Source organism: Cinclus cinclus, chromosome 3 (genome assembly GCF_963662255.1).
Source record: "Cinclus cinclus chromosome 3, bCinCin1.1, whole genome shotgun sequence".
Classification (NCBI taxonomy): Eukaryota; Metazoa; Chordata; class Aves; order Passeriformes; family Cinclidae; genus Cinclus; species Cinclus cinclus.
The window spans coordinates 44015654-44030029 of NC_085048.1; the positions used below are offsets into that span (position 1 = coordinate 44015654).

At 45.6% G+C, this 14376-nt stretch overlaps 1 protein-coding gene across 1 annotated transcript in view; it reads right to left on the reverse strand.

Annotated features, from left to right (window-relative positions):
• SCML4 (Scm polycomb group protein like 4) overlaps nucleotides 1-13472 on the reverse strand; it is a 63902-nt gene extending 50430 nt beyond the window's left edge. The window contains exon 1 of the mRNA XM_062488717.1: nucleotides 12749-13472. The gene's annotated coding sequence lies outside the window, so the exon portion shown is untranslated. The remainder of the gene's footprint in view (nucleotides 1-12748) is intronic.
• Nucleotides 13473-14376: the final 904 nt, after the last annotated feature.

The window sequence follows — 14376 nt, forward strand, 5'->3', positions numbered from 1 at the left end:
CTCCCATTATATTCCTGCTTAGTGGCTCATGAGACCCTGAATCCTTCTGCAGCATTCCTCTGGATATAGGGATGTGTAATGGAGGGCTGCTCCCTTTCCAGGATGCAATCAGCCTCCACTTGCTTCTCTGCCACCCTGCCACTGACTATCTGCAGTTTGGGACCGAGTGAATTTTCCAGTGATTGGGAGGACTGTAACGCAGAGCACATCCTTCTTATCTCCCTGACCTACCAGGTGTGACTTCCAACACCAAGATCCTCAGATTCCCCAACTCAAACCCCAAGTGCTGGAGATACAAAGATTCCCAGAATGTCTGACAGTCTGACATTAATTAATAATTAATTATATGGCACTGAGGCTGTGATTCTGAACCAGCAATTTAATTTAAACTGGTCTGATCCCTGAAATCATATGCAATTAACAGAAGGAATCCCTAGAACATAAACTGAAGCTAAGTCAAAAATCTCCCTGTCTTCCCCAGATTCAATTTAATAAGAAATATAAGCAAACTTTATATGGTAGAAGAGAAAATTGTCATGATGAACAGCTTGAGGTGGTCTGGATGTTTTGTGTTAGTATTTATTGCCTCCTGTGCTACTCTCAGTGTTTCATTATGGCTTACACACTGCCATCCTGAGTTACTTTGCCAAATAAATACATTCCTAATACAGAGACAGCCCCCGTTCCTGTGTACAGTTACCATAATTCCTCACCTTTCTTAAGCCCACAATATGGGGTAAAATTTCCATTTTTCCTTCCTTGCCAGATTATATCTACCACATGAAATAACCAGGGCAAATGTGTCTATTTTGGGAAAAAAGATGTGGCACTCTCCCCTCTTTCCCATTGAAATATGCTTTGCATGGAGTCTGAGCACTGAGGAAGCAGTTCACTGCTTCTCCATTTGCACACAAATGAGAACCCAGCAGAGTGCTGGGGAACCCTGGGGTGCTTGGCAGTCGTGTCCAGCCCCTCTGCTCCTGCACCAGCATCCCATGTGCTGCCTCCCATTCCACTACCAGTAATAGCCAACCACTGACTCCGTGAGGGTTTCTCACCAGTGCACCTGACTGGATTGTGCATACCAGAGCTGATGTGCCTACAGCAGACATATGCTCCAAGAAATAGATTAGCCCCCTCAAATCTGAAGAACTGATATTACAAAAGTCAGTAGGGAAATACCTTTTTTTGGGCAGAGGGCAGAAATTTCACACATTACTCACATAAAGTTAACTTTATTCCTTAGGGATCTGGTGCACTTTTATATTACATTTTGAGAAATAATACTTATAAATGATTCATCCTTTTCTGGCATAAACTGGAGTAACTCTTATAGTTCTGTCTTCAGAAATTTCAGGGACCACAGATTCTGAAGATGCTGAAAGCTTCCACTTTCACGCATGAGAGAAACATTTATATTCAAATCTCATTTTAACATTTTAATTGGACAGCATGAATAAAAGAATATTAATTTAATAGTTAAGTTCAAGAATAAGAAAAGCATGTGCATTACTAACTAGAGCCTGCTGTGTAAACCTGGACTGTTTGGGAACCAGATGGTCACCCCAGTGCTACTGCTTTCCACTCCAGCAGAAAAACTCTGGTGCCTCAGCAATCACTAGGCAGGCTGGCAGAAGGTAGTGGGGAAGTTTCATACCATCAGCTGTGTGGTTTTTTCTGGCATACCCCTCTTGGGAAGGTGAGTTCTGGCCACTCACAGGTTTGACGTCTTCCTGGACACTGGATCTGTCTTTGGGGAAGGCTGCAGGTGCCTCTCAAAATGCAGATTAGCTACATCTGGAATAAAAGTGTGCTGGGAAACTGCAAAATATTCCAGATCTGAACCATGGGAATATCACACATTAAGTTAGCAAGGAGCAGCTCACTGTGACTGGGGAGCAAAACTTTGCTAACTGGGGTTGATTGTTAAAGGACACAGCACTCCAGAGTAAAGTTCACCCCTGTTTGACTATATCTGTAATTCATTTTCTAAATAAATATATAACCTTCACTTTTCAGAACTGTTTTGATCCATTTCCTCCTCCAACTAACCACCATTTTCTGTTTTCTCAATGATTTTTACATTGTGTTTGGCAACAACCCTGTTTTCATCACCTAGAATCTCAATATTCAGAGCAAAACCTCTCCAGCTGGCTCGTGTGTCAAGAGTCTGCATACCTTCAGCAATAGAATCTGCAAAATTGTACCAACTCAATGTCTGCTTTCACTGCTATTTAAAAAAACACATCCCAGATGAAAGGTCCCTCTGAATGAATTTTCAGTTGCTTTGTGCTTGCAAGGGCCTGTCAGTAGAAGGCACAATTCCAAACCTGATCTGAGGGCAGCTAACAGAAAGCTTCCAGACATTTTATGGAACCAGAGTTTGGCCCTGTGTAATTCTGACAGTGGTGAGAGCAAGCACAGAGCTCTAACAGAAGGCATATGTGCTCTTGCAGTACAGCTTAAACCTCTGCAACAGGGCTCTGTGGGACCAGAGGAGAACTGGCATTGCATACTCAGTCCTTGCACACAGGGATTTTTTCCCCCACCATGTATTGAATAGTTTACTGGTTCTCAAGGTGTCACTGTTTTCTCATTTTCTATGTCTGTATCACAGAATTGGCAAGAGATTTCTAGACTGGCAATGTCTTCCATTCCTGGCGACATTTCTAACTAATTGGGACAACAACTCAGGTAACAAAGACAGCTCCTCACAGTTCTATGGAGATACCAGAGGCTGCCAAGGAAGAAATGCCTTCTGGCACAGGCTGAGGCACACAGCAGCCTGGGACTGACAGCAGCCACCCAGGGCAGCATATTCCAAGATGAATACCACGGAGGTTTCTGTACTCAGTGGGCTCTGGGAGCTGCTCAGTGTCTGAGGGCTGTCCCATTATATGGGTCACCAGAGGAGCAGCACACAGAATGATTGGTGGCACCTGCCTTCCCTTAGGGAGATGTCCCTCCAACACCTGCCAAGCACAGTGGGCACTTAGTGAGAAGGGCTCAGGGTGCCTGCACAAGCCCTGGCCAGAAGGGTGGACTGCTCTGCTCCCCCATTACCTGAATTCCCTTAATCCAAAGCCTTCATAAAGCCCCTCCATGCCCCAGGCACGCCGCTTCCCTGCAAAGTCATTTCAAAATTGCTCAATAAAACATTTCAGCTTTTAACCTCTTTCTTTTGCCAGTGAGAAAGCACAAATGATTATGAGACAAATAAAATATCTGCAGGCCACAGTTCATTCTGCCTGTCCCTCTGTAGGGGATGGTCACATTGGATGGAGGTAAGTCATCCTTTTTTTATTGTTTGTGTGTATGACCACATCAGATATGGACAGATTATAAGCTCTTTGTGGCCATTTTTGAGAAAACTAGTAGGTATCTCTTAATGAATTTCCTGTGATATTGCAATGAAAATGAAAAGGCAGATTGAAAACTTCTTGTGCCTCTCTTGAAAACCCAAACTGATCTCTAAATGTGGATCGTGTGTGTTTCAAATGCCCACAGTAGAACAGGCAAAGTGGCCTACTGCAAACTCCTCCCTCTGCACCTTAAAGTTCAAAATGAGACTTACTCTCCTGTGATGTAATTCACACAGGATCCAATACAATCAGCATCATCATCCCTCAAATTCTTTGTGAGAAGCCATTTTGTCTACACTGAGTTTATCCTATTTTCCCTGCAAGTTTCTCTTCTCCCTTATCAGGGGCCCGTGGCACAGTTCCATCCATAGCACATGATGACTGAAGCCTCCTGAGTACCTGGAAGAATTTCAGACTTTATTTGTTTCATTTTCCTCACACTTTCCTCTAATTTTACATTCCCTTATGGAGCACACTCTTCTGGCCTTCCCAGCCTTTTATCTTCTGATGCTTAAAGGCATCTGCATCTCCCTGAGCTGCCCCCTCTAGCAATTGCAGGCAGCATGACCAGAGTGTCACACTGTTCACTGTCCCAAAATTAGCATAAGAAACTGGCATATGGACTGTGACTGTAGGCAAATGTGACCTTTTCAGAGGCTGACTTTATTTATTTATTCTGCTGCCATTTATTTCTGTGTTAAAAACAAACAAAAAAATATCAGATATGGTAGTGCACTGTCTCCTGGACCTACAAACAATAAATAATTAAAATACCTCTGACTAGCAACACTTCTTCATTGAACAGCAATTAAGATTGCAGTCACAGCCTGGGATACAGACTGAGTACACAGCAAGACCATCGTTAACATTTCCAGTTCCTCTGCACTTTCCTTTAGCTGGTAAAGTGCCAGACATGAGTGCCCCTGTGGTTGTACATGTTTCTGTGTGCTGGCACTGATGGGAGCAATAACTGAGTGGCACACACAGCCCTGTTTGCCACTGGATCTGTACATCACATGTTTCTATAACCTCACAATATTTTGGGGAAAACCAGCTCATGTGAGGCCCTAAAGCACACAGATGAGCACACATGGCAATATTTGCCTTCTCTGGGAAGCTCTCTCCCTCTTTGGCCTCAGGGACCATTTCCCTTGGCACAGCCTCCCACAGGGATCGCTGTCAGCTGTGCCCCCCGAGCGTACTTGAGAGGGGCTGGAGCCTCACTTCTTTCTTCTCCCAGCTCCCTGCCTGCTCTGAAGCTTTCACCCAGGCAGGAGGATGGGCTTCTGTGTGCTCATCATCCCCTCCCATATGTCCCTCTGCATGAGACCTCTGTATCTGCAGAGCTAGATATTAATGAGCTTGAGAGAACACACCAGCTTCCAAATTAATTAGAATAAAGCAGCCACAAGAAGTCTCAATCAGTCCTGCTCTCCCCATTTCACAGAGGAGGATGTTCCTGTGTGCTTACCTCCACATCACATACCCCAACCTCCCTTCATTTTCTCCTTGTCCTATGGCAGCCTACTGCCTACACAGGCAAAAAAAATGCTTCAGCATAGAATCATAGAAGCATTTAGGTTGGGAAAGACCTCAGAGGTCGTCGAGTCCAACTGTTAACCCAGCTCTGCCAGGTCCACCACTAAACATCAGCCCTTCCCTGGACAGGCCCTCTTGCTCCATGTGTTCTAAGTTCACAGAGAGACAAAAACCCTGGCACGAGGCTAATGGTAGCTCGCTTGAGCAGATCTTTCTTTTTGACAAAGACAGATCCTTGAGTTTCTTTGCCATCTCAGCATCGGTCCCTGCTGTCGGCCGAGTCTGCCCCTGCTAAGCCTGTAAAAATAATCTATAAAGAAAAAAAATCAATCATGATTTTTTCAGCATTGTCTCCCAGTTTAATAAGCTCATTTAATTAGAAATCAGAGGTAACAACAATGGCAAGTAAATGTAATATAAATTCCGAAACATGTGAGACTGAAGGAATTTCACCATCTCTAATAATCTTGTTAAGAAAAATGTCCCTGAAGTTGCAGGTTTCTCCCAGGTATCTCTCCCCATACCACACAGCTCCATCCCAAACTAACCATCCCAGAGGACTGGTACAGACCACCAGCACATTTTTGTGTCTACTGCAGGGTGCCCTGACACACCAGCTCACGAGTACAGGTGTAGAAAGCACACAAACCTGTGGTCATGCAGGCTGAAATAGCAACAGTGTGGTCAGTCCTGTCAGCCTAATAACTTAATTCTTTTTTGTTCCAGAGAAAATTTACCTTCATCTAGCCAGCTGTGAATAAGAGAAGAGCTACATTTTTTGGGTTTTTAGCATCACCCAAGAAACCCATGTTCTGAGAGACAAGGATATTTGCACAGGCTTGTCCAGTATATCAGTGACCTGACACCACTACAGCAATCCCAAGAGGAACACAACATGTTAACATGTGTCCAAAGGTTTTTGAGCCAAGCTGAGGGTGCAGCAGGACTTGCACTGCCCAGGCACACTGCTGACTTTCACACGTACTGAAAAGGTGGGAAAAAAGCCATACAGAGGGGGAACAACAACAGTTTTTCCCCCAGAGCACACCCTGCCCATGTCTGCAGCCTCCGCAGTGAGGTGGGACCAGTCCAGAAGCCCTGGAGTCTCCAGACAGGTGGCAGCAAAGCTCCCAGTGTGAAGGGAGAAATCCATTTTTGTGGAAAGGGAGACATACTACACCACACACATGGGTAGAGCCCAGCCATGCTGCTCACTGACCTACATGAATGGGACTTCCCAGGTGAGAGAGTGAAGGCAGGAGAGCCAAGCCTGACAAAACCAGAAGGGTCACTACAGGGCCCCATGAAAGGTAGCAGCACTGAGGCACACAGCAGAGCTTTAGGTTGGGAAACAGGAAGCACTCCTAGCCACACTGGGAACTCAACAGAGACAGAGGAACTCATCTTGTCCTAGCATCCCACCCAGCAGAACTGCCCTCATTCCCATGCAAAATACTGGTTCAGCCAGGACTTAACCCTGAACAACTTCCCTCCTCTGTGTCCCACTGGAGCCTGAGGGACTGCAACTACCTCCAAATGTGCATCAGCTCAGAGGTGACACAACAACCTACACACCAAGCAGCACCCTCTCTTCCCACATTTTAAGGTATACTGCTCATATATCAGCGCCAGAGTGGTGTTTCAGATTGCTAAGCGTCCTCTCGAATAACTAAACAGCAGTGAGTAATATGTATTTACATACATTATGGTCTATTCCCCCAGTGGAAGGCGATTTGTGCAGATAACTTCCATTAATGTTAAAGGGAGTCATTCACATAAATCCTTGGCACATTAATGGCCCATGAGCCTCCTCTGCGTGGTAGTTCGTGTTGCTGCATTTAGCGAGCGCGATATAAACGTGGCCAACTTAATATGCAAATAAATTCAAGTATTTACTGAGCCATAAGAGGTAGTTACCAGGCACATCTCATTCATCGTTTACAGGGAAATAGATGGAAGCTGCCAGATTAAATCGGGAGACAAACGCTACATTTTTTTAAGGCAACAGGGTACTGAGTCTCCACATATATATAAATAATGATCATAAACTGTTTCTTGAAGACATCCCCTCTTCTATTTGTTTTTGCTCTGTGAGTGTCTTTACTACACATCTGCACTGAAGCACTATTTGTTGCGTTGCTGTTGCCTGACAGAGGCACTGGAGTCCCTCCTGTCCCTCAGGAACAGAGGAGGGCCGTGCACCATCCCTACTCACTCACTCACCACCTCCTTGGCAGCTACACAAGCTTCAGGAAGGAAACATTCTCACCTTGAAAAGATGGGCCACCCACTACCACTCCCTTTTTCCCAGCACCTTCTTCCCAGCCCTTCCTTTACTGGCACCTGGTGCAGGAATGAGAGGTGAGACTCTTTGTACTGTTTCTTCTCACAGATGTTCTCTCAACAATCTGCACTGTGCATTTGCAAAACAAGAGCCCTCACCAGACCTGTACTTTTCTGAGGCAGAAAACAAACATCTTCTGTGGCAAACAGATCTTAAAAATGCATCAGATACAGTATTACTGAAGTCCTCCTTCAGTTCCCTCTGCATGATTTTTAAGATGTCCAAATGGATGTGTCCTCCACAAGACATTTCTTCCTAGGGGTAATAAATGAAGCAACACTGATTCACTTTATTCTTTCTGATGGACAACAAGGAAAATTTTCTCTATCTCTATTGCACAACTCAATAGGATAGTTCCTATTGATAGTTCCGTTCACATGCAAGCTCATGGAAATATGCAGATATATACTAAAAGACCTTATCTACCTTTAGACTCCACAGCATCTGCTGGGCTGCTATCCTATTGATGCTGTGGGGTTTTTCGTAGGAGACACCAACAAACCCCTGAAGTTATCCTGGAATCCATGTGCTGGCTCTGGGCTGGTGTATCTGTCCAGGCTTTAGAGCACAGCATCGAGCGTGTGCAGGCATTTCCCCGCAGAGCCAGGCACAGTGGCAGCTCAGTCCCAAAACAAAAATTATATCAGAGACAAAAGAAACCCTCACAGGTTCTTTAATATGGAAAAACTACTTGCAATGTTGCCCTTTGGATTTGTCCTTATCTAAAACCCCAGAGCTCTCTTTTGCCCTGTTCAGTGCCTGTCTCTCCTTTCAAGATGTCTTCTGAGTCCCATCTCTGGCCGGGTTTGAAGATATCTCCCAAACCTTTTCTCCTGCCTTCAGTCATGTTTCTTTCCCCAGAGTGTCCACAGGTCTCAGTGGCTGCAAACCAGCTGCATACCACAGTGTGCTTCGGAAATCATATCATTTTACACACTGATCATTTGAAACAGAGATTCTACCAGAAAGCAGCTTGTGCCCCCCTTGCTGCCGGCCCAGAAGAGCCTCCACAGCTGCTTGCAGGGTGCAGTGCTGGTCTCATAGTTCAGGTCACTCAGTCTGCCCCAGATTCAGGCTGCTCTGTGAGGCCAGGGAGCAGCAGGTACCCAAGAGATGATTATGGCAAGGGGACAGGAGGTGGCAATAGCAAACAAGACCAGTGGTGATCACTCATTCCCACCTTTCTTCTCTCTTGCCTTGATAGACTGTTTGAGTGACACATTCTCTCTGACTGTGAGTTTATAGAGTGCCTAAATCCTCTCAGGATGGCAACTAGCATAATTCTCAATAGATCTGCCTGTGGTGCAAGACGAGGTCTTGGGTTAAGAACCTACTTGTCTGTGGTGTTTTTCCTGGCAGCCAGGCAGGAAGAATTCATTGGGGGACAATGCTGTTTACAGGCTTTCAGGTCAACAAGGACTTACTCTGCATTTTGGGGACATGGTGGTTTACATGTTACTCACAATTAGCTGTTTCATTGAAACTTTAGGTGTGTGGTGTCTGCAGGAAGATGGGCTGAAACAAGAAAGCATCTCATACCTTCCCTGCACCTCCCACCAAGTAAACCACGATGCCTCTTGTGGTACCCCCCTCACGCCACTGACACACAAGTAGAAGTATGGAGAGATGGAGGCAAGCATCATGAAAAGGTATTTACACAACAGAGAGGCAGGGCAGCTCTGGGGCAGGGCACCCTTCAGCAAAAGGCAGCACGTGCACATGTGCTGCTCACATCTGAGGAGTGTCACAGAGAAACAGCTGAGTTTTTCAAACTACTTGAGATCACAGGGGATGCCACAAGGAATCATCTATCACTGCACATGCTGCGGGATTAACTTTCTGTAGTTAAGAAAGCAAGAGAAAGCAAGACTTGCACAGGTGCCAGCAGAAGTCCAGCAGTTGAGCAGCTGCTACTCCCTGGCACCCCGTGCTGAGGTGGGGGCAATGTACAGAGCCAGACACTGCTTCAGGTGCAGCACCAGTTCCAGCTGTCAAGGAAAGTGTATTTCTACCAGCATGGATCTGGGGTAGAGCTGCAGGTGGCCTTAGCCAGCTGCCCATCTCCTGAGCCAGGACCTCGGAGCTGCAGCATGGTCGCAGGAAGGTGGGCAGCGCCTGCATGCCAGGGCAGGGTTAACAGAGGAGTGAGACCTTGGACCTCCCTTTCCCTGTGCCAAGTGCAGCCCCTTCCCTGCTGCTCCAGCTGCAGCAGAGCTGTGAGGGCACCCAGTGTCTGTGTGTGGGCAGGTTTGGTTACCCTCTGTGAGGAGCAGGGTAACCAAAGCACTCCGAGCAATTTAGGGCACAGCTCTGAATGCTCTGGTTCACTCACACCTGTTGTAAATGAAGAAAGTGCTGGTGAATACTCCTGGAAGCCCCATGTATAAAAATACGTGAAGCAACGAGAGCAACAGCTGGCCCCTGTAGAAGGTTTTGTCAGTCTGACATTTCGGATGCCGAGCACACTGGCATCAGTGCACATGCCAGGGAAGAAGAGCAGGAAACCAGACGCATATTCCTGGCTGCGCTGCCAACTGATGTGAGAGAGGAAACCCCACCCTTTGTGTCTCACACCCAAAGTGAGCAGAGTAACAAACTCTTACGGTGGGGGGGAAAGGGAAAGGCTAGCATTTATAGCGCTGTTTCTTCTGTGCTATGAAAATCACCCTTGAAGATGAGGTCAGTATAAACTGCAGGGCTACAGCAAACTATTCAGTTCAAGAGGAATAATTCATCCTTCAGTGGAATATAATTACACATCCAGACTCTCTCTGGGCAATCCTTTATTCAAGCCAAATTTGCACTATTTCCTAAAGGGAACAGTCAATCTTAATGAATGACTTACAGGTCCATCTTATCTTTAATAAGGCTTTATTAAAAAAGTAACATCAGAAGTTTAGAAGTTTAATAAATTTTTGACTCCACATTCACTGCACATCACCTTTTATTTTCTTAATTTCTTCATTCTTATCAATAGAATAACTTGGTGCAAAGATGCTAACTTAGTTTATAAATTCTTTTCAATTTTATTAGTCAACAGCAAATTAGACAGTACCTTTAGTGCATCAATATATCATGACTGTGTTCAGCAGAGCAGTGTGTAATCTCCTGACACACAATTCTGAATCAAGTTTCTATTCTAATATACAGCAAAATAAAGATAAAATTTTGCTTCCCTTGTACAGGAAACCAATTCCTCAAGAGGCAACTTGTTATGACAGAATTAATACATGTAATTAATTCTTCCCTCCAAGGTGAGCCTGAAATATTTTTCTTTGCATAAGTAAAGCAATTATTGTTCATTCTCAATGTGGAGAGCCATCACCTGTTAAACACTGTAGCTGCTCTTAATGGTCAGCTGGAGAACTCAGCTGGGAGCATTTTATATAAATAAAGCTGACTCCTCCTTTGCACCATTTTACAGCTGTAAAGAAAGAAGTAGGGTAGGATTTTGGGGGTATATTTTCTCCTTACTTTTTTTTTTAGAGATACCATTTGGCCATCAAGTATAGTTTATGAAAGTGAGCTAAAAGCCCCTGAAGAAAACAGGGCTTTGCTGACTTCAGTATTACCAAATTTAAACAATTAATTTCTTCCAATTTTCAACAGAAATCACTGCTGTGATTCACTGTCTTGCTCTCATCAACTATTTTCTGAAGGTCTTTCTTACTCCAAAATGTGCTTCTATCCCTTTTATTTACTTGCCAGGTGTGTGTGGGCTGCCTGCCATTTGCAGGAGAGCATGCCTCCACCTCCAGCTGTAAGTACTCTGGGTGTTTCCAAAATAGTGCTAGGAATATGGGCTAGCCTTAGTGATGTGAGTTCAGTTCACTGCAGGTAAGGAGCTCGCCAAGAAGTGGTGTTGCTGGGGTATTCAACTCATAGAATCATGCAATATTCTGAGTTGGAAGGGACGCCCAGGATCACTGAAGTCCAGCTTCTATGGCTGAACTTAAATTAAATTATCCCATATTTTACTATTGGGTTTGAGCAGGTTGCCAGCAGAGCTGGGTGCTGGGGGAGCCAAGGATGCTGACAGGTACCAGCATGGCCTGGGATGAGGAGGATGGAAGCATCCCATGTCCCAGCAGAGAGGCCCTGGTCCAAGTGACTCCCTGCATCAGGGCTGGCTGGAGGAGCAGGCAGGAGCCCAGCTGGCAGGGCTAGCCTGTCTCCTGTTACTGGGATGTGAATGGACTACTGTCCCACACCCCACTTCCTTGTTCACCCCAAAACCTAACCTCTCTAGGTTTTTTCCTTTTCTTTAATATCACCTAAATTTGAGGGAGGGAAAGATGTTGGGGAGACATCTGAGTAAGGTAACATCTCAGGCTACTGAATGTCTGGTACCATGATCAGGTGCTACATCGTGTTTCTCTTTAAAAAAAATAATTTTATGTTTAACAAAACCCCATATCTTTACGTCATGCATGGAACTAAGGAAATGGCTGAGGGAAAAGCATCCTATTGCAATTTTTTCTTTCTAGGTCCCATAGTCACTGTCAAGAACCTGTGCAGTCATGTCTCGACTCTGCAGGTGAGAAACCTCATAGAAAGTCATTGAATGCCCAAGAAAGAAAATTGCCACTTCCTACCCACCCTTTTCCACAAAACATAAGGAAGCATTTGACTTAAGCATATCCAATAGACAGAATAACAGAAGCATCAGAGTTACTGCACTCACCAACAAAGCCTTTCTCAAGGCATACCTTCTGCAGTGCTCTGATTTAATTCAGCACATGTTCTTTTCCTGTTGGTAGATTTTTTTCCCAGCCCTTCTTTCACACTCAATCACTGGAAAACTCATGTCCCTGGCAGTCTTTCTAATTTAAAGAACAGGTGCATCAGCTAACTAACTTTTATGATGGGGCAGACGGGCTGTGCCTGACCAGAAAAATCAGTGTGACATCTGAACTAAAATACAAAGTCACCTGCAGCTGGAGAGAACTGGGACACACCTCATCTAAATAAAATTACAAAACCTAAACCTGTAAATCTCCATGCCACGTCCTCAACTGGTGTCAGATGAGGCTGAAGCCAGGGAAGTTCTGCTGGTTTACACCAGGGGCTGATTGAACCTGGTGTGCTGAGCTGCACCAGGGACCGGCAGCACGGTGGGGTGGAGGATGCTCTAAGTAGCACAAAGACACTCTTTAGATTCAAGCTCTACTCCCACAGAAAACAACATCCCTTTCTTTGCTTTACTTCTCCCATTGTGCTTTTATTCAATTTGAAATGCCCTTGGTCTGTCCTTGAGAAAAACGTCTTCAGAAGCCTCTTTGAAATAAACCCAGGATTAAACAGCAATCCCCCTCCAAGCGGAGCATTCAAGCAACTTTCCTTCTGCAGCTCACCGGGTTAACTTTATTCCTGCCACAACCCCCGCGTGCACCAAACCCGAAAGCAACTTCTTTCTTCCAGACTGCTGCTGTCAGACGAGCCCCAAGCAAAGCAAGCAACCCCCACAGCCATTCACCAGCGATGGAAAGGTGGAATTACTCACTGAAACACGCCGGGCTTCACCCTCCGTCAGCAAACACTGGGTGCGGGCTGGAGGGCTAGGGAGGGACCAGCTGGGCTAGCCAGGTGCCCGCAGGCATCGCCTCCCTGCGCTCCGTCCTCCCTCAAAGTTAGCTTGAAAACACCTGAAACGACAAACACGAACAACTCTGCTCAAGAGTGCTCCTCAGTGTCTCTCAGAAGCTAGAAGCCTGTTGGTCTCGAAGGAAAAACCCAGCCTGCAAACAGCATTGCCCCCTCCAGTTTTCAGTTAGGCATAAAAATTCACCTTAACATCTGGTTTGAAGGTTTGAGGAGATTATGATTAAACTCATTGCTCTATGAATTATACTAAAACCCCAGAACACATCATATATATAGTCTCCTCTACATATATTGCAATACAAGTTGCTTTTAAAATGGAAGAGACATTTACCTTGGCAGAGAAAAAACAGGGAAAAAAAAAAAAAAGAAAAAAACCCCACTTAGATTCAGGTTTGGAAAAGCCCGAAGCCACACTGCATGCAGAGTGCTGTGTAGTCAGAAGTCTTCACTAACTCACACACACCCCCACACAGACACAGAGACACGCTCCCACTGCCGTGCAGCGCGCACCGGCAGCACCGGCTGATCTCTGCCTCTCTCCCCACAGGAACCGCTCCCAGGGCTCTGGAAGGATGTGCTTTGGGGAAGAGAATCTGCAGCTGAGGAGCTGCGAAGTTACCACATACAGACAAGTAGAACAAGAGCTGCTCTGACAAGGCTCAGCAACATACACTGGGAGAAGGAGAAGAAGAAGAAGAAGAAGAGGAAGAAGAAGAAGAAGCATGCTTTCCCCTTACCTATTGCTTAGGTTAAGACATTGAGCAGAGTCCTTAGAGAGCCTGGGCATTAGGACCCAAAGGACAGAAGACTTTCAGCACAGTCACAAGGACCCAGCAAAAGCCATCTTCTCCCTGTCTTTTAGCATAGTGTAAGTCTCCAGCAGCTCAGCTCTCCAGCTGCAAACATCTCATTAGACTAATGCATTCAGCACAGGCAGAAAACTCAATTTACCATAGCTACAGCAATGAATTTCCATTACGATGACAGCTTCAACCACATCATGTCCGGATAAGCAGCCAACCACTGCCTTTTAAAGAACACACGCGTTTTACACGCAGAAAACGAGGCCTGGGTGGCGGGTTTCCTTTCCCTTTGCAACTACACTGAGAAGAAAAATTGCCATTTCTTTTTGTTTTGGAAAACTCTGCAACCTGAAAGGTAAAGACATTTGGACTCTTCCTGCCCCCTCTTCCCCCCCCCCCCTTCCAAACAGCTCTATCTTTTGCAATACGGTGCGTTGGGCTGCAGTGAGAAGAAAGGGGTGTTTGCAACATTTCTGGTCTCACTACCCCTCCTCTGTTGCCATGGAAACCGGACTGTTAGCATCAGCCCTTTGTCCCACTCCTGCAGCAGCCTGGCCCGATGCTGAGCTTACGTGATGTGCCACGGATGGGAAGGACCAGTCGCTTTGGTTTTGATAATTTACATGAAAATTATGGGAATAGCACCTGGCATCTTTCTGCCAGCGACACGGAGTGTGTGTATAGTTTTGCTCATGCACACCCACACACACACACAAACACACAC